Here is a 27,620-nt window from a genome sequence, read left to right on the forward strand (position 1 = left end):
GAATGTCTCCAGGTTACAGAAGTAGTAAGTGGCAGACCCTGGAACCAACTCTCAATCCATTGTCCCCTCTATATTAGCACCCTCTCTCTTGAATTTGTGGTTTTGCCATGATAAAAGAGCAATGACCATTAAATTCATGTTTGTAGATGACCTACAAACCAGATGTCTGATTATCCAAAGGGAAAGAGGTGCATGGTGGGCACAGATGAGTTGTAACAGATTATCAATGATAATTTAGATAAAAAGTGGCGGAGGGGAGACATTAGGAAGGACAGGCATGACTAGTAAGGAGGTAGAGGACAAGGAGCAAAGAAAAGAGATGGACGGTTTAAGGGCGTTGCATCGGCATCCTCTGAATATCAGAAGACCCAAAGGAGGTCCTCCAACACACTGGGTGGATTCTTTATGGAAGAGTAATAGTAGCAGCAGCAGCAGTAGCAGTAATATGGGAGCAGTAATGGTGGTGGTAGTAGTAATAGCAGTAGTAGCAGTAGCAGCAATGACAATAATAATGATAGCTAACATATAGTTTTAAACATATAGGTTTTAAAAAAAAACAACTTCTTACCTTCTATCTAAGACTCAACACTAAGTATTGGTTCCAAGGCCATTCGGGTTAAATGACTTGCCCACGGCCACACAGCTAGGAAGTATCTGGGGCCAGATTTAAACTAAGGACCTCCAATCTTCAGGGACTAGTTCTTTATACACCTAGCTGCCCCTATATAGTACTTTAAAGTTCACTTTATAAATAAGATCTCACTTGATTCTTGCAATTAACCCCAGGAGCTATTATTATTCCCCATTTTCCATATGAGGAAACTGAGGCAGAGGGAGATTAAGGGACTTGCTTAGGGTCATAGTAAGTATCTGAGGCAGGATTTGGAACTCATGTCTTTTTGACTCCAAGTCCAGTGCTCTATCCACTGTTCTACCTGCTATCCACTAGGAATGGAAGGACATGTCAAGAATTACCCAGGATGAAAAGGCATGCATAAATCTATACCAACATCAACAGATTCCACTGAACACGTGTTAAGAGAGAGGAGCCAGGGATTCCCAGATGATTAGTCCATTAGTGGTCCAATGAGAAGACAGCTCTGATCTTTTCCCAAAAAACAAGGCTGCCTGACATAAATAACTGTAGAAGAGAAAGTGAAATAGATCCTTGTCCAGCTTGTTTATCCACCAACCCAAACTCCATCTGTGCCTCCTCCCTGCTTCTCCTCTCCATCCAAGAGTCCAGAGGTCAGCCAAAGATAAGCCTCTGTGTCCAGCTTGCTCTGAGTGGAAAAACAAATGCCTCCTTGGGAATGGCATCAGCCTGAAGGATGGCCTCTGCTTGGGGATGAGCCAAGGAGACAGAAGGGGGAAGAGAGAGCACCTTCCAAGGCCAGCATTTTCTAGAGGGCCAGAGCCCCAATGTGGCAGAAAACATGGAAAATCGAGAAGTTAGCCATAGGAAAAAATACCTAAAGCTTCTAGAGTCTGGATTCTTAGGAGGAATCATAGTCTTTTCCATGATGCTCGGACCAGTACAGCCTACCCCATGAAGGGAGAACAATTTGTAACCTAACAGGGGGTGCCCTGGAGGTGGGAGAGGGTCAGTCCCAGAGAGCAATCTGATTTGAGTTCTAGCTTCACCAATGGCTTACAAGTCACCACCCTTGGTCGCCTCATCTATAAAATGAAAGCAGTGGACAAATTTATTTTGCTACAAGCAAAGGCTGCACAGTCACTTGTTACATATGTTTTCATGAGGATTCTAGTATTAAGGAGCATATATTTAGAGCTGGAAGAGACCTTGGTGGCTATAGATATCATGGTACAGTTATGGTACAATTATAATAGCAGAGTAATTATAATGGTATAATCTTCTCATTTTTACAGATGAGTAAACTGAGACCCAGAGAATGTGACTGACCCAAGGTCAAACAGAAATCACACTCAATAATCTTTCCAACTACAAAATCCTGAGATTCCACGTGATCAGATAGTTTCATGCAACGAAGAATGTGGGGGTAGAGATGATTTTAGAGATCTCTCTTTTCTAATCTCCTTGACTTCCAGAAGAGGAAAATGAGGCCCAAAAAAGTGAGGTACCTTATTAGTAAGCATCCAAGCCAGGATAAGGACCTAAGACCCTGAGGATTAGCCAGGGTGCTCTCCATCATGATACACCCCACTCCAAAGGCAGGGACTTTTAAATCCAAGTCACAGAACCACAGACTATCCAATGAGGCCACACATATAAACTGCCTCACAAAGTTCAAAGAGCTCTATGAATTATCATTTATGGATTACCATTCTCATTATAAAAATAGCATCACTAAAAGGAGGCTCAGTGCCCATCTAGTCCAAGTCATTTCTGACAAAGAATTTTCTCTATGGCAGAGCTCAATCCTTTCATCCCAGCACATTACTAAAATGCCAACAGTTGCTGTTTATCACATTTTTACTTTACGGTCATAGTTCTAGACCAGGAAGCCATTTTACAGAAGAGGAAACTGAGTCCCAGAAAGATCATTATTCATCCATGGCATCACAACTAAGAGGTACTGAGACAAGATCATAGGACTGGAAGTGTAAGGATCTTCAGAGGCCATCTAGTCCAATCCTCCCATTTGATAGATGAGGAAACTGAGTGAAGTTAAATGATACATGAGAAATTAATTGTTGGGTTGTCTGACTCCAGAACCAGTGGTCTTTCCACTCTTCACCATGCTGCCTTCACTTGAGTATTTTGAAATAATGCTTTAGCTGCTAATGAATGAAAACTAAGCATATGAATAAAAATAGATTTAATTTTTAAAAAACACCAAGAATAATCTCCTCCCCTCTCTTTCCCTTTCCCCCTCTCTCCTCCTTTATCTTTTTCTCTCCCTTCCTGTCTCCTCTTTCTTCTTTATTCTTCCCTTCTCTTCTCTCTCTCTCTCTCTTTCCCCCCTCTTTCTCTTCTTTCTCTTCTCTCCTCCTCTCTTTCTCCAACTCATCTTTTGTATCCTCACCAAAGGCATTGCACTGGATTAATTAAGAAACAAATCCAATTTTTATCCTTCCCAAAGCTGCTGAGGAACTACTGGAGATGTCTCAGTAGGCTTTAAGGAAGTCTGGTTCATACCTCGCTCACCCCCAGCACAATCATTCAAAACAAATGTTCATTTGAGATGCCCCTAAACAAAGAAGGCCAGTGGTAAGGAGCCAGATTGGATGTTGAGGGCAGGGCAACAATTAGGCAATGACTAAATACAATGAAGCACAAAATTACAATGGAATGCTACAGGGCCACAAGACCATGAATATAAAGTATTCAGGGAAGCATGGGAAGAATTATATGAACTGATGCATAGTAAAGCAAGCAGTATTTAGTTGTTTCAGTCAAGTCTGACTCTCTATGACCTGACTTGGTATTATCTTGGCAAAAATACTGGAGTGATTTGCTATTTCCTTTTCCAACTCATTTGACTGATGAGGAAACTGAGACAAATGGGTTAAATGACTTGCCTGGGGTCGCACAGCTAGTAAGTGATTGAGGCCAGATTTGAACTCAGGAACATCAGTCTTCCTGACTCCTGGCTCTATCCACAATACCATCCGGCTACAGTAAACAGTACCAGAAAAATAATGTATATGGTGACTATAGCAATGTAAATTGAAAGAGTAAAAGGGGGGATAATCTGAATGAAGTGTAACCATTAATCAATGAATAATCAAAAACATTTCTTAAGTGCCTACTATATGTCAAGCACTAAAGACCTAATTAATTTCACCAAATCAGATCAGACAACGTAATTCCCTCCTTTCTATGCAAAGATGGAGAATATGAGTGTGAAGTATTGCAAATACTCAGTATCAATTAGTTTGACTCGACTGTTTCTCCCTCTTCCTCTCCTTCTCCTTCCCTACCTTCCTTACCACCACCACCCCATCTCTTCTAAGGGATATCTCTGGGTAAGAGAGGGGAAAGGGTTCATTTGAAAGTGAAAGGGACATGGATAGCTAGGTAGTAGTAGTCTCTCCGTAACTGAGGATGATGATTGTCTTTGTGTGTTTTCATCTATGGTGTATGGGGTTAGGATAGATGAGTGTGCAAAGACACTTGTGCATGAAGATTTAAGTGGAAAAGTCAATGCACAGAGACAGTCCCACTCTTTCGGCATTGGAAGCCTGGGTCCATTGGCACAAAGAGTCATTACACCTGGAGACTTCCTCAGCTGCATTGGATGGTCGTGTTGTCCTTTGTGCTCCAACATGCCCTAAGCACTCCACAGTGCTTTGCTGCATCGCCATCTCAGCCGTTGAACCTTCTTATTGGTTTCTTCTGTCTGTTCGGCTGAAGCAGTCTTCACATGCTGGGTGAGCAAAGCCCTAGTTCACCAGGGGTCCATGACGACCCGATGGCTACCCTCACAAGGTTTAGCCGGCCTGTCGAAGCTGTTGCCCAGGGTGTAGCCACTGCAGCATACTAGCAGCTACTAGGAGCCACAAGTAGCTAGGGAGCTCATTGCAAAAACAGCCAGGCCTGGGGAAGTGGGGTCCTGGGTTCCAGTCTGGCCTCAGACACTTCCTAGCTGGGTGACCCTGGGCAAGTCACTTCACCCCAGTTGCCTAGTCCTTACTGCTCTTCTGCCTTAGAACCAGAACTTAGTATCATTTCTAAGATGGAAGGTAAGGTCTTCAGAGAAAAAGAAAATGAAGGGGATATAAAAACAAATAATATCACTAAAATTTATTTTAAAAGAGTTGGGAACAATGAGGACACTATTTGAATCAGCAAAGATAGAGGTAGGAGTAGCCATGCCAGAGGATCTAGGAAAACATAAAGATGTCTAGGAGGGGGTCTTACAGCATAAAAAAAAGCAATCCCTGATGCTTCATCTTTCCCAAGAACCTACCACGTGGCAGATGCCCTCCTAAGGTCCCTGGATCTATGACTTATTTCCTAAGAGAACAGATTAAAAACCAAGAACTCTCTGAATAGTGTGTGTGTGTGGGGGGGGGGGAAACCAAGCCTGGTCCCAAGAGAAAGTTTCACCAAGCATCCCAGAGGGGTCCCTAGTTCTTCCATCTCAGCAGCTTCCCTCAGTTTCTTGACATCCTGGAGTCATTCAGAAAAAGGCACCAGAGGTTACAGGGCAGCTTTTTTCATTTGATAGTTTAAAAGAGGAAAAATTAGACTGTGTCCAAGCCAATTAGCGAAGGCAGCAAAGTGCCATTGAGCCAGGGCCCCCCGATCCTTTAAATCCCAAGCTTCTGGCTAATGCTGGGATCCCAGAAAAAAAAAGATCCCAGAAAACAGGAACCAATCACTCTGCCTTTGAGACTCCGGTCCTGGGTCCAAAGAGGAAGAGGCCAGAAGAGGTAGAAAGGTATAGTCTCTGCTCCCTGTTCTTCCCCATCCCCCTCTACTCTAGATGCTTGGGGTTTTTTTCCCCAAAGTTTAGCTTAAACAGATGTGGCATTCCTAAGAAGCCCCCCGGCGGCCTGCGTTTGAAGTCTGGGGGAAAATCTCTGCTTTGTGAGCTCCATTTCCTACCTAAAAGAATCTCCAGGGAGTCTCTGTAGAAGTAAAAAACAAAACCTTAGGATCCTTATCTCAGGCTATTTATGAGATTTTTAATTAGAGTGGTGGCGGCGGCCCCAGACACTCTATCATTGAAAGGGAGGGGAGCAGAGATGGAGAGAGCAAAGACAGGAGGGAGGAAAGGAAGAAAGGAGGGGAAAATTCGGGGATCATATGGAGCCACAGTGACGGGGAATCACAGGGCAGGATGGACTCTTACCTCAGAACTCACTAAAGGCAAGAGGCACAGCAGACTCTTTTGAGGTACTAGTCTTCGGGGTATAATGGACAGAGTTTTGGACTTGGAATCAGGAAGACCTGGGTTCAAATCTGATTTCAGGGGCAGCTTAGACAGCTCAGTGAATAAAAAGCCAGACCTGGACATGGGAAGTCCTGGGTTCAAATCTAGCCTCAGAGACTTCCTAACTGGGTGACTAACTGGGCAAGTCCCTTAACCCCCACTGCCTAGCCCTTCCCACTCTTCGGTCTTGGAATCAATCCTTAGTATCCATTCTAAAACAGAAGGCTAAGGGTTTTTTTTATTTTAATTTTAAATTAAAAAATAATCTTCTATACTTACTAGCTACATGACTGTAGGCAAGTCACTTAACCTTGTCTGCCTCAATTTCCCAAAATGCAAAAGGGGAATAATTACAGCACCTACCTCCAAGGATATTGTAGGAATGGAATGAGTTAATGTTTGTTAATTGCTTGGCACAGAGTCTAGCTTGTTTCCTTCCTTCCTTCTTTTCCTGGACCAGTTTCAGGTGTGCCTTTCTGGATTATGAGATTACCTACTTGGTGCTCGAAGGTTGTCTACAGTGAGGGACCAGAGATCAGAGAGGAGAGGAGGGGCTCGCCCGGGGCTCCAGGTCAGGTCCTCTGACTTCAGACCACCACGCTCACTCTGGTGCCACACCGCCTGCGCACGAGCCCAGAGGGGTCCCAAAGGGATCATCAGGGCATCCTCCGCATGGGCGAGCCCAAGGATGCTCCGCTCCATCATCTCCAGCCCTGTTTCTCTGGCTTCCATCAAGGCTCAGCTCCAATCCCATCTTGGGCAAGAGGTCTTTCCTAGCAGCCCCTGCCCCAGCGGCTAGTTTTTTCCTTTGCAGATGACCTTCCTCTACTCCATATATTTGTGCCTCCCTCATTGGCAAGTGAGCCCATTGAGGGCACGAATTGTCTTTTGTCTTTTGCTCTCCTTCCTTGTATGTCTGGTGTTCAGCACACTGCCTGGCACAGAGTAAACGCTTCATAAATGTTTACTGATGGAGCCAAAGGGATCCGTTTTAAGAGAAATGCTATGGGAAGGTGTACACAACTACTTACTCTCACCATCTGGGACTAGGTTAATCTAAAAAGTGACGTGTTCTCTCTAGAATATACAGGTGAGTCATGAGCTGTGAGGGCGTATGAAGAAGCATCATCTACTATGCTGGGGTCCAGTGATACCGGGGTGAAAATGACGCTGCGACTGCCCTCCAGGGAGGTCTAGTTTATATTCAACTAAGGGCTTCCCAGTATCCTCCTGGGAAGAATTGACATGGACAAAAAGAAATAGATGTAACAACCTGAGGAGGACTGAGGATGAGCAGCAAACAGAATTGGGCAAGGCTTTCCATGAGCTGAAATCTAAAGAACACTGAAATTCCAAGTGTGAAGAACCTATGGACCAGGTAGGAGGCACAGCTTGTGCAAAGGCACCAAGGTAGGAAATGGAACACTGAGTTTGTAGAACAGATTTATCATTTAACTGATGTGATTACAAAGAAGAAGGGGCCCTGCTCTTAGGGGGACAGCATGATGTATGGGGAAAATGATGGATTTGGAGGTAAGAGGACCAGGACATGAATCTCGGTTCTGTAATTTATGACCTGTATAACGTTTGTCAAATTACTTAACTGGGGGCTAAGTTAAGTGACTCAGTAGATAGAAAGCCAAGTCTGGAGTCGGGAGGTCCTAGGTTCAAATCTGGACTCGGACACTTCCTAGCTTTGTGATCCTGGGCAAGTTATTTAACCCCCCTTGCCTGGTCCTTACTGCTCTTCTGCCTTGGAACCAATACTTAGTGTTAATTCTAAGACAGAAGGTAAAGGTTAAAAAAAAATCATTGCACTGTTCCAGGACTCGGTTGGCTCATTTGAAAAATAAGGGGTTTGGATCAGATGGCCCCCCCAGCTTCCGATCCAGGATGATTATTATTTGCTGCTGCCAGCCTTCCACAGCACAGCCTCAGGATGCTTATGGGGGGAAACTTTGGATTTCAAGGACACAGAAGGATATTTGCTTCTCCTTTTTCACCAAATAATGAAAGACGGATGGAACGTTTCTAGGGGGGAGAATCTCATCTGCTCACATTCTTATCGTGTACAGCTGGAATCTGGCTGTGGGACTGAGCTCTCGGAGTGATTTATTCTTAACGGCATCTTGTACAAATTTAAAGTCGAAGTTGGAGGGGAAAGGAGATAGCTAGGATGGAAAATGTCCAGGAAAGGGCCATAAAGAGGATTAGGAAGATGGTAGGACTTACAAATGAGCCGGGGGCCCAGACTAGGGTGAGTCAGGCAGGAGATTTGGCTGAATTATGGAGCAGGAGAACAGGTGCATTCAGAAAAGGAGAGGAGAAAAAGCCTTTAAACCTTGAGCTCCCTGACTTGTCTTCTGACAGTGGAACGAGGGCAAGAATGGAATGGGAACCCTGCTCAGTCTTTCCCTGACCTCCAAGGATGGGGCTCCAAGAGGACCACATCGGGCTATGCTTACAAGGTTCCCCAAGACCACTGGCCTTTGGACTATGTGTCTGCAGAGGCACTGGGGTATAGTGGGGAAAGTCAGGAAGGATCTGGGTTCAAATCCCTCCCCTGGTGGGAACCACTGCTGTGACTGGGAGAGGGAAACGGTGGTGGTTTCCTCCCAGTAGAATGGAGACTTCTTGAGGGCAGAGGGATAGTTTAACTTTTGTCTCTGTAGCGCAGAACAGTAATATATGGAGAAAACTGCAGGAAATGCTTAACAAATACTTGTTGACTTGGCTTGGCTACATTTTTCCAGTCATAGAGAAAATGGGTATAAACACATCTACTGCACCTACCTCATGGTGTAAAAATCAAAAGAGAAAATGAAGTAAAGCACTCTACAAACCTTAAAATGCTATATGAAAATAAGCTGTTAAGGGGGAAGCTGGGTAGCTCAGTGGACTGAGAGTCAGACCCAGAGATGGGAGGTCCTAGGTTCAAATCTGGCCTCAGATACTTCCCAGCTGTGTGATCCTGGGCAAGTCACTTGACCCCCATTGCTTAGCCCTTACTGCAACCAATATACAGTATTGATTCTAAGATGGAAGGTGAGGGTTCTAAAAAATAATAATAATAATAAAAATAAGCTGTTAAGATAAGAGCACAATTTAATAGTTAATAATTACATTATTTTATCTTATTGTTATTTTATTTATTATTTATTGTTTTATTTAGTTTTATTTTATTATTAATTTTATTATTAATTATTATTAATTATCATTATTAAATTATCATTTTATTAGTGTTATCAATAATTGTTTATGGAATTAATAATTATTTAACAACAATTACGAACTAATTAATAATTAAATTTAAATAAAATTTAGGAGGACCCAGGTTCAAATCCTGCCTTTGACCTATATGAGTTCTGTGACCATGGGCAAACTACCCAGTGACTGGCACATAATAAGCACTCTATAAATGTTAGCTACTTCTACATTATTGTTATTATTTAATCTAGCAGTGCTACCAGGCAATTCCCTTGTAAGTCACAAAGGAGTAACCTAGCGGCATCAGTGGACGGAGTTTCCATACCACGAGTACCCCTGTTGGAAGAAAGCACAGATCTAGACCAAAAAAAATACAGCGTTTATTAAACTACAATGCACAGAACATTATGCTAGAAGGAGAAAGGATGTGTTTCCATAGGAGATCGCCCTTGTCCTCATAGACTTTCCAGTCTAGGAAAGGGATAAAACACAAACATGGATCACTATTAGACAATCTAGATTAAGTCAGTCTCTCAGCCAATACCGATTAAGCACCTACTATGTGCCAGGCACTGGGCTAAGGGTTGAGCATAGAAGGCAAAAGGCAGCCCCTGGCCTCAAGGAGCTCGCAGTCTTATGGAGAAGACAACAGCTGGTACCAATATGATACAGGCAGGGAAGACTGAAGACAATCACCAGAAAGGAAGAGGGATTGGGAAAAGCTTCCTATAGAAGGTGGGACTTTACCAGGGCCTTGAAAGAAGTCAGGGAGAGCAATGTGAGTTCATAGGCTTAGAGGCTTTACAGCTGAAAAAAATCACTCAACAACATCCCATCTAACATCTCTCATTTGACAGGAGAGGAAACTGAGTCCACGAAGGTACCAAGGAACAGCGCGGGCGGGCACTTGCCTTTGGTCCTCTGACCACCAAGCTAAAGCTCTCTCCACAGCATGCCATGCTGCTTCCTTTCTTTGGGAAAACAATGCCACTAATTAATCCTCCATTCAGAGGGCTTAAGAAATGAATTAACTTTGGGAGTAGTTGAGAGCAGATGGGCTGTTATGTCCGTACTCATTCTCGTAGCTCTCCATGGCACAAAAAGCTCAGGTCTACGAGATGAGAATGTAGAAAGGGGCCAAGGAACACAGCCAAGTGTCTGTCTGGTCTCAGAAACTCTGGCATCATCATCACTGACCTGCAGCTAACAGAACCAATTGGGCCACCTAGCCTTAGTAATTCTTCCATGTAGATGGAAATGTGGTCAAAGCAGAATTCATCCTTCTAGGGACACTCAGATGGGACAAAGACAAAGTATTAGCTCTGGAGTCCAGAAGACCCAAGTTCAGATTTGGCCTCAGACATTCACTAGCTGTGTGAACCTGGGCAAGTCACTTAACCTAACAGTGCCTCAGTTTCCTCATCTATAAAGTGAGCTTTATGGCTTTTCAGCTCTAATATGATAATCATTTAACCCTCACTACCAAGCCTTTGCCACTCTTCTGTCTTAGAATTGATACTAAGATGAAAGGTGAGGATATTAGTAAAAGAAGAAGAAGAATCTAAAGTTGAAGACTTGGTGGGCATGTGGTTGGTTCTGGTTCTAAGGGTCTAGGAGATCAGCCAAGGCTGGGACAGAAGTCCTAATAGAAACAAGTCCAAGTAAAAATGTAAGACAGAAACTCTAGATAGGGAATGGAAGAGAAGGGACCCCCCAGGTACCAATGACAGAGATCAGAGCCCAAATCCAAAGAAGCTAGCCCATATGAGACAGGAACCCAAGAGTAAAGTTCCTTTTTAATTTCTGACATTCTAAGATCACTTCCAACCCTCACATTCTGTTCTTGGTTCTAAAGTCCTTTCTCATTCTATAATTTTATGTTCTCAGGTCCCTTCCAGCTCCAACATTGTATGTTCCAAGTTCTATGGTCCCTTCCAATTCCCATATCCTGCTCTAGATTCTAAGGTCCCTTCTAACTCTGGAATTTTATGTTCTCAGATCCCTTCCAGCTCCAACATTATAGTCCCTTCCAATTCTCATATCCTGCTGTAGGTTCTAAGGTCCTTTCTAATTCTAGAATTTTATGTTCTCAGATCCCTTCCAGCTCCAACATTCCATGTTCCAAGTTCTATACCAATTCTCATGTCCTGCTCTAGGTTCTAAGGTCCTTTCTAACTCTGGAATTTTTTGTTCTCAGATCCCTTCCAGCTCCAACATTCCATGTTCCAAGTTCTATGGTCCCTTCCAATTCTCATATCCTGCTCTAGGTTCTAAGGTCCTTTCTAACTCTGGAATTTTATGTTCTCAGATCCCTTCCAGCTCCAACATTACATGTTCCAAGTTCTATGGTCCCTTCCAATTCTCATATCCTGCTCTAGGTTCTAAGGCCCTTTCTAACTCTGGAATTTTATGTTCTCAGATCCCTTCCAGCTCCAACATTCCATGTTCCAAGTTCTATGGTCCCTTCCAATTCTCATATCCTGCTCTAGGTTCTAAGGTCCTTTCTAACTCTGGAATTTTATGTTCTCAGATCCCTTCCAGCTCCAACATTACATGTTCCAAGTTCTATGGTCCCTTCCAATTCTCATATCCTGCTCTAGGTTCTAAGGCCCTTTCTAACTCTGGAATTTTATGTTCTCAGATCCCTTCCAGCTCCAACATTCCATGTTCCAAGTTTTATGTTCCCTTCCAATTCTCATATCCTGCTCTAGGTTCTAAGGTCCTTTCTAACTCTGGAATTTTATGTTCTCAGATCCCTTCCAGCTCCAACATTCCATGTTCCAAGTTCTATGTTCCCTTCCAATTCTCATATCCTGCTCTAGGTTCTAATGTCCCTTCTAACTCTGGAATTTTATGTTCTCAGATCCCTTCCAGCTCTAACATTCCATGTTTTAAGTTCTAAGGTCCCTTCCAGTTCTGAAATTCAAATTTCTGTCTGCTAAGATCCTTATCACTTCCAATATTCCACTTTCTCTCTTTTTAAGGTTCCTTCCAGCTCTGCCATTCTGTGTTCTAAGGTCTTTTCCAATTCTCATATTCAATATACTAGGATTCCTACCATCTGCAACATTTGACATTCTAAGTACCTTTATAGTTTTAACATCCTATATTCTGTCATCCCTTCTAGTCTAGATATTTGTGATTCTAATATTTAAATTCCATCAGAGGAAAGTTATGTAGCACAGTGGATAGAGCACTTCATTTGAAGTCAGGAGGACTTGGGTTCAAATCTGAACTTGGACCTAGCTGAGTGACCCTCGATAAGTCACTTAACCCCAATTGTCTAGTCCTTTTCATTCTTCTTGTCTTAGAATGGATGGAGACTTTTGCTCAGTAAGGGTTTTAATAAAAATAATAACAATAATAAATTCCATCAACTGAGAATATAAATCCTACCAAAATCCTAATGTCTCTTGTTCCCCTCCAACAAAGATCCAGCTAGACCTGGGAAGAAGGGATACCCACTGGCTCTCCTAGATGCAGCCCAACTCTCCTCTGCCTAGGTTGAGCTCTCCTTCCTCCGGGGCCTCTAGCTGGATCAGCCAGGCGCTTGCCTGGGAATCTGAGCAGGTCTTAGGCTTCCTGCAGGAGAGGGCTCTCCGCTTTATCTGCCTGTCCTCCCCTGCAGCCCTACCACTGCCAGGCTTCGAACTGTCAGATCTCAAAAGGAGAGAGACAGGCAAAGCCTCCACCAGCAGCCAAAGGCTGGAGGATGATGATAAAGAATTCGGCAGCTTGACTTCCCAACTGGTCTTTAAATGACTTTTCTGGGAAGATTGAAAATAATTAGACTCCGGCACTGCGGGGCTCGGTTTACTTGAGTGGCTTCAGAAATGAACCCTTTGTTTAGGTCTCCGGAGAAGCATCTACACAAAAAGACAGCAACGTGACTGAAGGCGGCTGGGCTGAGTGCACAAATGCTTCTGGAAACAGCTAAAATACATTTGGAGTCCAGGAAAACTCCATTCAATAAATATGTATTTTTTTTAAGTGCTTACTAAGTGCCAGGCATCGTCCTGGCCACTGGGGAGACAGCGATAAAAAGAAGCTAGCCACTGCCCTCAAGAAGCTCACACCGTACAAGAGTCAGGTAACTCAAGGGATAGAGTCTAGCTTTGAATCTGGGCTCAGACATTTCTCACGTGGCCCTGGGCAAGTCACTTCACCCCCATTGCCTAGTGTATAAGTGGAAAGTCTCTATCCTTTGGACTTCATCTCCCAGCATTCTTTCCTCATCCCCAAATTGCCTTTTCCCTTTCAGTTTACATGGGTCCTTTACGTTATGGGTTTTAAGCAGTGGGTAACGCCTCTCTCGCTCTCTTTTCCACGTGGGAGGCTGGTGAGCTCTCTCGGTTTGCTCTAGCCTTTTACTTTCCCCTTGTATCAAGTTAAATATGAATAAATATTAAATTCAATTCAATTAAACTAAATTAAATTCTAATATTAATTTTAAAATTTACACTAGCCTTTACCACTCTTCTGCCTCAGAACCAATACTTGGTACCAATTCCAAGACGGAGGATAAGGAGTTTTCTTCTGTTTTGTTTTAAAGGAGAATAAGTTTACAAATGGGTTGACGCATGGCATGTATGTACACAAAAGGGGGAGAACTCCTGGCCTGTTCTCCAGATTGAAGAAAGAGGAAAAGGAACATATTAACAGCAGCTCTTTGTGTGGTGGCAAAGAACAGGGAAGAAGGGCTTCCCCTCCGTGGGAGGATGGCCGATGAAGGAACGATACAGGAATATAAGGGACTAGTATTGTGCTACAAAAAATGATGAAAGGGGGGGGGGCAGCTGGGTAGCTCAGTGGATTGAGAACCAGGCCTAGAGATGGGAGGTCCTAGGTTCAAATCTGACCTCAGACACTTCCCAGCTGTGTGACCCTGGGCAAGTCACTTGACCCCCATTGCCTAGCCCTTACCACTCTTCTGCCTTGGAGTCAATACACAGTATTGATTCCAAGACAGAAGGTAAGGGTTTATTAAAAAATAAAATGATGAAAGGATTGGTTCTGAGAAACTCAGGGAGACGTGTAGCAGCTGATGCCAAATCGAGGTTAAAAATTAGGAGAAGCATTAATATTCAGCATCGACAACACCACACAGCCAACTTTGAGACTCCAAGAGCTAATCCTCTCCCACCCTAAAAGGAGCCGAGAGGAGTAGAGGTGTCCAGAGTGGATGCACAGACACACACGCATCCCTTCACGGTCACACCCTGTTTCTTAAATAAATCTAAAGCATTGAGCTCTTCTCGGACTACTTTCGAGGACTCGGTTTCCCTGCAGGCTTTCCCCTCCTGAAGGAGAAGCAGAGATGCTCACACCTTTGGCTTTCCTCACCTCACAAGTTCTCCTTCCTGTGAGACACGTCCCCTTCCAACCCGGCCCTCTGGAGAAAGAAGGCTGCAGAGTCCCCCAATCAGTAAGTTCACCAACATTTCTGAAGCCCTTACCGTGTACCAGGCACTGCCTTAAATGCCGAGGGGACAGTGGAAGGCAAAACTGGGGCCCCTGCCTCGGAGGAATGTCTACTTTACAGAGGAGACAACATGCAGACAGCCGTCTGCACGGACGTGTAGTGTTGGGGAAGGGGGGCTCATCTCAGAGGGGAGCCATTACAGATTGAGGGGGTTGGAGGGGGAGCCCAGAAAAGCCCTCCTGGCCAAGCCTGGTCTCCCTTTGGCTAATTCCCCAGATTAGGGAAACCAGGGCACCTCCGGAGCCTCCTGGGGATGGGGCTGATGCTCAGAGGACGATGGTGCTTACAGGAGAGGAAAGCATCGCTGGCTGGGAGATGCAGACAGTTATCAGTGGGGGAGAAAGCGAGCAGACCTCAGCAGCCCACGCACGTGCCCGGCGGCTGCTGTCTGCTCTGGCCCCAGTCTGCGTCCTCCCTGATTGGAGGCTGGGAGGACGGCATGAGAAACAGCAGGTGTCCCAGGCACGATGGACATTTCTCCCTGCTGAGAGCCCCAAATCACTGGCCAGAGCCCAGCGGCACACCCGGGAGCTCAGGAGACGAGGATGCCGGCCAGCCGAGCACAGCTTCCATTAACCCGGCCCCAGCTGAGGTTTAGGAATGCTTTGGACATCTCCCTCAGCTGTGGGGGATCCTTAAAAAAACTCAGATTTTGCAGGCAGAGAGCAGTGGGTCTGGGTTTGAATCCCACCTCTGACACGGACTACATCTGGGGGGTTGGCAAGCCCCTTCTCTCTCTGGATAAATGAATGGAAAAAGAGATGGATGGCTTGGAAATGAATGGGTGAATGAATGACTGAATGAGTGGGTGAACCAAAAACATGCTTGTGATGTGCCCCGAGCATGGAGGATATAAATATCCAATCGGCAACAAACCCTTCCCTCCAGGGACACGACGCCTATGCTGGAGGGGAAGCCAGGGAGGGTCCGAGAGTCTGGAAAGTTACAGCACAGCGAATGGTGGGAGAGAGGACGAGACGGACCCACCCTTTGAGCAAGGCTGCTTAAACTGGGATCCAAGAATTTTTTTTAACATATTATTAACTCTATTTCAATATAGAGGCAATTGTGACTCAGTGGTTAAGAGCCCTGGGAAGGTCGGTAGGTAGCACAGTGGATAGAGTACTGGAACTGGAATAATGAGGAAGATCTGAGTTCAAATTTGGCCTCAAATACTTCCTAGTTGTGTGACCCTGGGCAAGTCATTTACTCAATCTCAGTTTTTCTTCAAATATAAAATGGAAATAATAATAATAATAGTACCTGCCTACTGGGGTTGTTGTGAAGCTCAGCTGAGATATTTGTAAAGCATTTTGCAGCACATAGTAGGTGCTCTATAAATGTCTCTTCCTTTTTTCCCTTCCCCATTGCACCATAAAATATTCCATGGAAGGTACCCAAAGTGAGCACCTTCCAACCAAGTGGAGAAGTAGCAGCGCTTCCTAGTGGGAAGAGCTCTGAGTTGGAGTAAGGAGAGCTAAATTCTAATCCTGACTCCAACACACCAACCCTTGTGCTTCCTTGGTTTGGCACTGAAAGCCTTTCCCCTTCTCACTCTAGCCCACCTCTTCCACCTAACTGCTCAGTGCCCCCCTTCATAAACCCTATGGTCTAGGCAAAAGGACCCTCACACCAGACACTGTCTTCTGTCTCTGTTGCCTTTGAATGGCTGTACCCCATGAATAGGATAAAATCATGCTTCAAAAGCATAATTAAGGCACCATTGCCTTTGTTGTTGTTGTTTGATCAATTAGTCATGTCCATCTCTTCATGACCCCAATTGGGGTTTCCTTAGCAAAGATACTGGAGTGGTTTGCTCATTTTACAGATGGGGAAACTGAGGCAAACAGGATGAAGTGACTTGCACAGGGACACACAACTAGTGTGGTCTGAGACCAGATTTGAACTCCTCCTGACCCCAGACCAGCCCACAAGCACTTATCCAGTATTACTCAGTATTTAGTCTCTATGTCCTTTGTATTTCTTTCTTTCTCTCTTCCCTCCATCCCTTCCTTCTTTTCTTCCTTCCTTCTCTTTCCTTTTCTTTCTTTCCTTTTCTCTTTCTTTCTTCCCTCCTTCCCTTCCTCCTTTCCTTCCTTCTCTTTCTTTTTTCTTTCCTTCTCTGTATTTCTTTCTTCCTTCCCTCCTTCTTTCTCTCCTTCCTTCCATGCTTCCTTCTTTCCTCCCCAAGGATGTAAGAAACTCCACCTTCTACCAATTCGGTCCAAAAACTATTCTGTCACTTCAGTATTAGAAAATCTCCAACTATAATGAGCTTACTATGTGATGTTGCGGACAAAAAATATAATGTTCCTTTAGATCAAACCTAAGTGGAGGGAGGGCAGTTAATAGGATCAAGAGGGAAAGAGCAGCCTGCTCAGTCATCCAAATCACATCTCTAGTGAACCCAACTCCCCCATTCCCTCTGATGGAAGCTCAAGTGGGAGACTTTCCTCCCACTCTAATAAAAATAACAGGTGGTCTTTAGAGAGCAATTTAAAATATGTGCTTAGTGCTTCCTGTACATTATTTCTTTCAAGGGACTAGCATTATCCTCATTTTGCAAATAAGGGGGAAAAGTTCAGAGAAGTTATGGTTTTGGCCCAGGGTCACACAGCAACTAAAGGCAGGATTTGAATACAGGTTACTGTGACTCAAAGTGCAACAATCTATTTATCGTCCTATGCTTCTTCTCCAAAACAAACTAAAACATTTTCCTCTCTACGCCTTTGCTCCCAGAGAAGCAAAGTCTCTTGAGAGGAGCCAATCTCCACAAGAATCCAAGACAGACAATTGCAAGGCCCTTCAGGAAGTCCAATCCTCCTCCAGTCCTGTCCCCTCTCCCACCATAAACCAGTGAAAAAAGCCTCAACTTGATTTGGCAGGGAAACAGCCTGGGTCAGGAATCCAGGAAAATCACAGCACAAACTGCCATCTCTCCCTGGTGGCCTCCAGGAAAGAAACAGGACTCAAGCAAAGAAATTAAGGTTTACATAATTTGTCTCCAACCAACCTTGTTCAGCTCCGGGATGTTCACTCTGAGCCAGACGCCTTCTCCGCTTCTAGGTCACTGGATTCTGGACTCCTTCTCCAGAGATTCCTGATCCCTTCCTTATCTCTGGCTCCAAGATAATCTCTGCTGAGAGAGAAGATCTGGGAAGGGGACAAAAGAAAATAAAGATTAGAGGAGCAGTCAGCATTCCAGCAGGGGCTTAAGTGGGGAGGCAGCAAGCAGAGGGAAGCCAGGAGACTTCAAAGAACATTGGGTTTAAGACTCAGGAGAGCTGGGCATACTCCATGCCATCTCTGTGACCCTCAGGGGGGCTGGGTATTAATTTCCTCATCTATAAAATGAGGGAGTTGGACCAGAGAATCTCCCTTTCCCCCCTGCTCCCACCATACCATGAATCCCATTAGGGCACGGATGGGAATTATAATAATAATAATAATAATAATAATAATAATAATAAATGCTGATCAGCATCCCAGAAACATATAGTCTTAGAGGGTGGTCCAGGAACACCAAGAGATTAAAAACTCGCCCACAGTCACCACCAGTACATGTCAGAGGCAGAAACTGAACTCGGGTCCTCCTAACTCTGAGGTTCCTTCTCTTTCCTCTATGATTTTTGCTACTTCTCATGACAATAATTATAATCACCTTTTATACAGCATGGTGTAAGCACCCTTGACATACATTTTCTCATTTGATCCTCACAATAGTCAGATAGGAGGCAAAGCCAGGTTTTCCTGACTCCAAGACGAGAGAATGCTACTCAGCAAATTTAGCTCTCTTCCTACCTAGCTGACCATCATCACCACTTAGTGAATATTTCTTAGACGGATGTCAAATGAAAGAGTGATCCCTGGAGATCTTTCAGCTCTATGTTCCCATAATCCACAGACCCAAGGGCAACAGTGAAAGAAGGTCTCCATCTCTTTCCAGTCCTAGCCAACATCTGCCATCAATGTCAAGAATCAAAGCCTCCAACTGAGCCATCAGAAGAAGGCAGAGATCAGATGTACAAGCTGTGTGTGTATGTTTCTCGCTCCCCGCCCTCCTGGAGGTCCCATCAGGTTGACAGAGCTAAGCAAAGGAAACGCAAGGCTGGTGGAGACCAATCCAGCCTCCAAGAAGAGCCTGGATTCAGACTAACAGGAAGCCAAAACACGGCTTGTGAATGGATTTCTACCAAAGCACAATTCCCAAAGAGAGAATGCTATTGGAAACCACTGGAGACAGCCAAAGAGCCTGATTTGCAGGAATCTCCCCTTCTCCAAACTCTTGACAGCAACTGCAGCTGTCTCATGTGATGGGGGCCAGATGTACAGAGTATTCTATCATTCCATTGGGTTTAGTCCTGCCTTTCCCAGTAGTGTCAGCTCCATGAGGACAAGGACCCGTTGAATTGTCTGGTTTTTTGTGTATCCCCCCAGAGGGTACACAACATAATTTCACTAGGTTTGAATTTTTTTCCTATTTGTGGGACAGCATGAAATTTAATCAATGGTGTGTTGGCAACTATGTACAATGAGCTCACAGGGGGTGGGATGTAAGTAAGACACATATTTTCTCCTTCACTTTTTTTTCCTCTTTTTATTTAGAATATTTTTCCATGGTTTCATGATTCATGATCCCCCTCCCCCAGTCTTTCCTCCCCCCTCCCAAATCCAACAAGCATTTCCCCTGGGTTATACATGTTCCATTGTTCAAAACCTATTTCCATGTTATTCATATCTTCAGAAGAGGGATCCTTTAACACCAAAACCCCAATCATATCCCTATCGTGCTATATGATTGATCACATAGTTTTCTAATGCATTTCCATTTCCACAGTTCTTTCTCTGGATGTGCATAGTGTTTTTTCTCATAAATCCCTCCAAGTTGTTCAGGATCACTGCATTGCCACTAATGGAGAAGTCCATTACATTTGATTGTGCCACAGTGTATCAGTCTGTGTACAATGTTCTCCTGGTTCTGCTACCTATTTGACAGGGACTTCCCTTCTTTGGATCTCAGTTTTTTCTTACACCAATAATGCAGATGGTTACTGCAGTTCCTTCCAGTTTTAGGTATGTGATTCTAGATCCTCTTCTCTTCTAAAGTCTCATGTGGCAGGGAATATGGCTCTGGACTTTTGAAAGCTATGTTAGCAGGCTACAAACTATGGTAGATATTCCCAAACTGTAAAGGCCTTGTCTGTGGACCCAGTGATGAACCAAAGGATGGATGGACTCTCCATGTCTGTTGTCTAAGGACCAGAGCAGTTAGTTCAGTAAGGTCCATCACTAGGTTACCATTATCTGGCCATAGAAACCCCTTTAAAGTCCATCATGGCATTATGGATTTAGAAATAGTTGAGATCTTGGAATCATTTTTTTTTAATCTCAACCTTCTGCCTTAGAATGAATACTAAGTATCAGTTCCAATGCTGAAGACAGGAATTACTCTTAGTAATTAATTAGCAAATAGGTAATTGGGGTTAAATGACGTGTCCAGGGTCATACAGCTAGAAAATATTTGAATTCAGATTTGAACCCAAGACCTCCCCAGGTCCAGACCTGGCTCTCTATCCACTGAGCCACCTACCTGTCCTTTTAGAGTCATCTAGACCTCCATTTTACAGACAAGGAAACTGAGTCCTAGAGAGGGAAAGTGACATTCATGAGATCACAGTCAGGAAATGACTGAGCCAAGATTTGAACTAAGGTCTTCTGACACCAAATAAGTGTTTATTCCACTGAGCCACGTTTCCCAGTCACTTAGCTATTTATAGAGTAGACTCTCTTTAAAATGAGTAATTTGTATGAGTATGTAAAGTGCTCTGGAGACCTCACGGCACTCTATAAATGTCAGTTATCGTTATTATGATTATCATTCTTCTCCAGGTTGCACTCTGGATTTTCTCTCCCATGCCCCAGAAGCCTCTTTATCCTGGAAGCTCCCTCCAGCCATTGGGAGGATTCTCCATCCCTGGGTGGCCTTTCCTGCAGAGCCTCCACTGAAGAAGGACCTTCAGGCCAGCTATGTCTCTTTCCTCTCCAGACCAAAACCTGGAGGACTTTCTCCACGTTGTCCCTGTCCCAGGTACTGTCACCTGCTCCCCTCTCAAGTCTAACTTCTGTGGTATCTTCCCTTTCAAGACAGTAAGCTTCCAGAGGGCAGGCGACATCTTGGGTCTTATTTTTCTATTCCCAGCCCTTAGCTCAGGGCCTGGAACACAGTAGGAGTCTGTTGAATGAATACTGATTGACTGAATGACTCTTACAGCTATTTTAACTTGTTCTAGATCCTAGGCGTACTAAAATATTGAAGAAAATCTGATCATGGAAAGGAAACGTATGAGCGAGGGCTTCCGTTTGGCAAGACCCCCAAATCAGAGGATAATTCTAGACATCTAAGAAAATCAATAAAACGTTAAAAATACGCAGAAGGGAAAAAATGTTCAGAAGAGGTCCCCAAAAGGGCAATTTTGTTACTACTGCAATTTTGTTACTATTGTTTAAAATGTTCACTAAAAAAAACAAACTGAACATGACAGAAGGTCATGGCCCTCTTTTTTATTCTTCTTTGTAGAATGAAATGCCCCTGCTCTGACAACTGCGAAATTCCTAATTTGAAGAAAAGAAAAGAAAAATGTAAATGATCAAAAAATAAGGGAGTTCATAAACACAATTGTTGACCAACAAGGGAATCTGGCAGCCATGGGAAGTCTAGGTTGGGGTGCATTTCTCACTCCAATTGCCATTAATTCTCAATTGACTTCTACAGATCCACAGTCTCAGCGAGGTACAAGCACCCTCATTGCCTCATACTGGGCATTGCTTAAACATTTTCCATGGTTCTTCATTGCCTCTAGGACAAAATGTGAAATCGGCCATCGGCCAACTGCCAACAGTTTCTACCTTCACAACATCTTTATTTTTATTCTTGAATTTGCATCCCCAGTACTAGCATTATACCTGGAACATATTAGACACTTAATCAATGCGGATCGTCCAAATGTGGTTGAAGAAAAAGGCCAGGATCCTATAGGAAGGGCACATGGATGTTTGGGAAATTCACCAGAAAACCGTGGGACTTTTTTTCTAATTTGGACCTGGTTTTTGGACCCGGACATCTGTCTCTGTTATGTTGTGTGTTCAGTTGTTTCTGTTATATCTAACACTTTGCATCTTTAATTTTCTTTTTTTATTATTTAAAACGCTTATCTTCTGTCTTGGAGTCAATACTGTGTATTGGCTATAAGGGTATTTGTATAAGGTATAATTGGTATAAGGGCTAGGCAATGGGGGTCAAGTGACTTGCCCAAGGTCACACAGCTGGGAAGTGTCTGAGGCCAGATTTGAAGCATCTTTAATTTTCTTGACAAAGATCCTGGAGAGCTTTGCCATTTCCTTCTCCTTTTTACAATTTACGGATTTTACATTCTCATTTTACAGAAGAAGAAACTGAGGCAAATGGGGTTAAGTGACTTACCAAGGGTCACACTGCCAGACCCTGAGCTCCATCCACTATGCCACCTAGCTGCCTCATCTCTATCGTACCATTGGACAAAAGGATCATAGGTCAGCTTAAAGACTAACCAGGATCATCCCCGCTCAGGGCAGAATTTAGGTAGGGTCAGTGATTTCAACAATGGAACATCTCTAAATAGCATTTGGCCAGTGTTCTAAAAGATAGAGCCCTTCTAGGCAGAGGAAGAAATTTGTTCCATTCTCAGGTTTTCATTTCGTTGCCTTGGGCACATGTTTCATTCCCCTCTGAGGTTCCCCCTCGCCTCCCGTGGGCACCCTTGGGGTGTGTGATCTGTCTGCTCCCCGAAACACGTCCTGTCACTTGGAACTGAGGAGGAGGGAGGTTTTCTAAGCTCTCAAAGGGATGCATGATGAGTATTAGTGTCAAGTGTGCCCGTCAGACCTCCGAGCCCAGAGTGCCATCTATTAGGGTGATTACAGGGCAGTGGGGGGTGAAGGAGCTGAGGCAGGAGCCCACTATGAGTCCAAGCAGGGTCTGTCGGAGCCTTGTCAGGAACAAAATGACTCTCCTTTGATGTTTTCCCCTAGGTTTGGCCCATGTGGGTTGCAAGCTGCTTTGTGTCTCGGGAGGAATGATCCTGCCCCACTGTCACAAGAGGAGATTAAGTTATTACCAAGCAGCCATGAGCACCAGAATCCAACACAAGACCTAATTCCCATTTAACCACTTCTGAGTCACATGGGAAAGGATGTCTGGGTCAGGATTTTCCTTGGTTCTACAGAAAGGGGCGCGTGGCGGATGCCCAGACATTAAGCATGTATCCAAAATGAATTTCAGACTTGGTGACTGTCAGCCTTTGGGGGTTTGGAGAAGGAGGGCGAATCGAGGGAAGCAAAGGTGGGATGGGGGCAGAGGCTGGATAGCCAGAGACACAAGCAAAGCCTGAGGCTGGATAATAAAGGGGCAGCCAGCCAGCCAGGATCTCCACATGGGTGAGGGTGATATTTTTAAACTCTCAGATAGCCCCATAAGGGACACGGAAGAGCAATTTGGGGAAGGTGTCAATAACATGACACAGAAGACATCGCATTCCTAACTTGAGACAAGGCATCAGAGATCTGCAGTGTTCTTTCAGATAAATTCACCTGTTTCTCCAGAGACCCAGGAAGAAGCACTGAGTCTAGAGTCAATGGATATGAGTTCAAATTCTACCTCTTTTTTTAAAAAACCCTTACCTTCTGTCTTGGAATCAATACTGTGTATTGGTTATGAGGCAGAAGAGTGGTAAGGGCTAGGCCATGGGGGTCAAGTGACTTGCCCAGAGTCACACAGCTGGGAAGTGTCTGAGGTCAGATTTGAACACAGAACTTCCCATCTCTAGACGTGGCTCTCAATCCACTAAGCCACCTTGTTGCCCCTCAAATCCTAAATTTTAACCCTTACTGCCCATGTGTAAATCCTTTTAACTCTCTCAGCCACAGCTTCCCCATCTGAAATGTTAGACTAAGTGCTCTCTAAGATCCCTTCCAACTCCATGATCCTATGATCCTGAATTTGGGTCCCTGCAGAAGATGCTTCTCCATCATGGAGTGTCCTGCTCAATCACCTCCATCAGACTCCCACCTTCTCTGGGGACCTTTCCTGATGTCCCCCTGTATAATTAGAATTTACTCCCCAGAAACTCTCTTTCCTAGCTTCCCATGTTCCTTCTCACATTACATGCTAATGTAGGGAGGATATATTTCTGTGTAGCTCCTCCCTCTTGCTTTTTTCTCCCAGAAACGCAGCTGGTGGAGGTGGGGTGAGGTGAGAGGCAGGAGCTACACAAAATTATGTCCTCCCTATGTTAGCAGTGTAAACCTCAAAATTTCTCAGACTTATGAATGTTAGTCCCCCCCATTGGGGAATCTTCTACTTTAAAAAATTCCCTAGCAGATGGTGAGAACTCTACTTGAGTGTGGGGGCTCCTTGCCTTGGGAATATCCCTACTCCATCCTACTTAGGACTGCTTTAGGACAGAGAGCTCCTTGAGAACAATGAAAAGTGCTTTGACCCATGCTTATGGAAGGGACAGGAAGTTCTTTGAGTCATGACTATTTTAGAATTGATACAATGGGATACTAAGTACCTATAAAGGTGAGGCAACTTGTAAACTACTTAAACCTAAAAGGGTGATAACTTATTCAGGTTTTTTCTAATGAAATTTGTCGACACAGCAGCATTTTTTTTCCCTGACTTACTAAAGAGATTAAAACTACTCAGCTGTGAATTCAAAATGGGCGGTCCTTTAGAAACATCTACAGTGATTGGTAGATGTAAGGACTTAGGGGAGGTGACAGAGAAGATTTTGCCCTTAAAAATAAGAGCTCAGGGAAGAGCTGAAAAGTGATTCTGAAACATTCAGATGGAGGAGGGAGCTGGTGAAAGCAGCTGAGATGCTGCTGGCCTGGTATCATTAGAAATCCTTACTTAGATCTTATGGTGAGTTATAAAAAACTGACTGATTTCTCTTTTAAGACTCAGGTCTAGGCCATATTGGCTTTGAGGCCCTTCATACTTATTCCTTTCTTACTCTCTTTCTCTTTCTTTGATTACTCATTGTATTGTTAATTAAAATCTCTATAAAACCCAATTGACTTGGGTATTGAATAATTGGGAATATTTCCCTGGCGACCACCTTATATTTGATTTTAAACCCAAGACACTGTAGTGAAACATATTTCTGCGGTCAAACTTACTCACCCTCTCTTATATCTATCACAATTTATATCTTCCACTATTTTAAACACTACAGTTTAAGACCTCAACCATTTTAAATCTCACAGCAGGGAGGATATAAGAAAGAGAATTTCTGGGGAGCAAATTCTAATCCTACACTCCCATCAATCACCACTAACTGTGTCTTCCTTCTCAAGATCACCTTCATCTTTTCTACCTTCCAAGTATACCGTGTTTGCAAGTTGTCTCCCTGTTAGATTGGAAGCTCCTTGAGGTCAGGGATCATGCATTTGCCTTTCTTTGAATATTTAGCCCTTAACACAGTGCCTAGCACACAGGAGATGCTTACCAACCACTTGTGAACTAACCATGTGTCTCTTATCCTTGTGTAATATGACTGCTTTAAAAGGACAATGAGTGAGTGAAAATGTGGCTACTCTCAGCGATGCAACAATCTGGGACAATCCTGAAACTTAGGACAGGGAATGCTACCCACCTCCAGAGAAAGGACCACTGGAGTCAGATGGATGCAGATCAAAGCAGACACTTTTTCCCATCAGTGGATTTATGGTTTGGGTTTTGTATGAGAATCTTCCAACGATGGCCACCATGGAAGTGGGTTTTATGTCATAACAAAAATTAAATTAAATTAAAAATAAGAAGAACAATGACTCAGGTCCAGAATTGAACTGAAAAAAGATGGCAGACAGGCCAGGCTGGATTCCATTTAGGAAATTGTATAATAGCCCTTTTGATGATGCCAAGCTTCTGCCTGCTGCCAAAACCCATGTCTCTGATACAAATGGTTAGAAGCAAATTTATGATTAGTTCAGCAAACATTTCGAGCCTACCTTCTATGCATCAGGCACTATTTTCAGCCCTGGAGACACCAAGACAAAAACTGAGGCCCCTGCCCTCAGGGAGCCCTGTGCTACTGAGAATACTAGATAGCTAGGAATTGTGAAAGCATCTCAGAGGAATGGAAATTCAGATCATCCATAGGGCAATGGAGAGAAGCACAGCACATATTAAGTAACTGGCTGTCTATAAGGACTTGTATCTTTTAAGTGGCATAAAAGATACCTAGGAAATGGATAGATGAGAAAGGAGGTATGCTGACCTAGTGATGAGGAGGGGAAATATATGGAGAGCTCAGAGAATGAACTAGAGCCCATAGAATGTGGAAGAAAACTGGAGGGAAGTCTCCAAGTCTTTTGGGTACATCTTCAATTAAAACAATCAACAATCAAAAAAAGCATGTATTAAGTGCTGACTGTTTGCTAAGTCCTGTGAATACAATGATAGAAATAAACCAATCCCTGCTCTTAAAACTCTTACATTTGGGGGCAATTAGAAAGCCTATTAGATAGAGAGCCAGATGTGGAGTTGGGAAAACCTGGATTCAAATGTGGCCTCAGACAGGTACAAGCTGGGTGACCCTTAAGGCAAGTCCCTTAACTTCTGCTAGACTCCATTTCCTAAACTGTTAAATAGGAATAATCATAGTATTACAATACCCTCACAGGGTTGTTGTAAGGATCAAGATTGATAACATTTGTTAAAACCCTTAAGTCAGTGCTTGGCATATAGTAGGCACTAAATAAATGTGCATTCTCTTCCTCTTTCATTTGTACCTCCAGTGCTTAAGCCAGTATCCAGCACATAGAAGATCCTTAATAAAGATTTTATTATTCATTTATTCATATTAAGGCTGTTCCCATTACCCCCAGCTGCTAGGACCTCCCCATATCCCTATTTTTATATGTGTGTATATATATGTATATATATGTTTGTGTGTGTGTATATACACAGCTATATATGTTGTATCCTGTGTTATTATTTTGTAATGAAAAAGTTTAAGTTATTCTAAAGTAATTTTAAGGATAAGAAATTTGCTGCCTCCCAGATTCCAGAGCCTGAACTTTTTGTGGAAGATGCATGGAGATGCCCACAGAGACCACATACTACTCCAGGAGATCCTAAACAAACCTGATATGCAAGATTGAACTGGGGGGGGAGGGGTAAATTCATTTGTTTTTGTTAAAATGCATTTGTTTTTATTAACTGCATTTGTTTTGTTAAATGCTTTTATTTTTGTATGTTGTACAAAAGGGGACTGCCCCCTAATTGGTTTTGTTCTTGTTTCCCTTTTATTTCCTTATCCCCAGGTTGTTGTATTTTCCCCTTGAAACATTGTATGTATGTATCTTTAGTTTGCAATGTTTGAAATGATCCACTGGGAAGACTAGTCTCCCAAAGGATCACAGGGGGAAGGATGTGGGTTTTAAAAATATTGTGGCTGGGGGATGTCATTTCCCAGCATTCTTTACTCTTCCCATGGTTCCCTTGTCTTGTGTCCCTGTATTGTGCCCTGGCTTAGGTTTGTTTATAAATTTGCTGAAACCCCCACTGCAGGGCTTTTTGCTTTAGCTCCATTATGAAAGGCTTCTGGGTCTCTGGCTCTTTGCTTTGCTCCCTCTGCTGAAGGAAACCCTTTTCTCTCTCTCTCTTTGTATTAAATACTATAAATTTAAGTATGTAGAGTATTCATTCATTTTTAATCTTACAGTCCCTTGCTAAACTGTATACCCCCCAGGGCAGGTCCTTTTCCGGGGCTTAGCACCTCACCTGGCACCCAGGAAGCACTTAAAAATGCTTATGGATTGATGGATTGACTTGGGGTCTCCAAACCCTATGATCCTGGGAAAGATTCTCTCCCCTGCCTCAGGGCTCATTTTCCCCTGCCCTCCCCAGCATCTCCTCCAGTGGCTCCACGCTGAGCCCAGCCATCTGCCTAAAGCCCTAGGTTTGAGATGACCTCTTAAGGAGGTGGTAAAGCACTGCAAGGTCCTCTTAAGGCCATCAGGGT

General features: G+C 43.8%; 1 protein-coding gene across 2 annotated transcripts in view; it reads right to left on the reverse strand.

Moving 5' to 3' along the window:
• The window catches only part of TSPAN18 (tetraspanin 18), a 207,118-nt gene extending 189,393 nt beyond the window's left edge, over positions 1–17,725 (reverse strand). For both annotated transcript variants that reach the window (XM_056801916.1, XM_056801914.1), the window contains exon 1: positions 17,567–17,725. The gene's annotated coding sequence lies outside the window, so the exon portion shown is untranslated. The remainder of the gene's footprint in view (positions 1–17,566) is intronic.
• Between the last annotated feature and the right edge of the window lie 9,895 nt (positions 17,726–27,620).

The sequence above is a fragment of the Monodelphis domestica genome, chromosome 6, assembly GCF_027887165.1.
Source record: "Monodelphis domestica isolate mMonDom1 chromosome 6, mMonDom1.pri, whole genome shotgun sequence".
NCBI lineage: Eukaryota > Metazoa > Chordata > Mammalia > Didelphimorphia > Didelphidae > Monodelphis > Monodelphis domestica.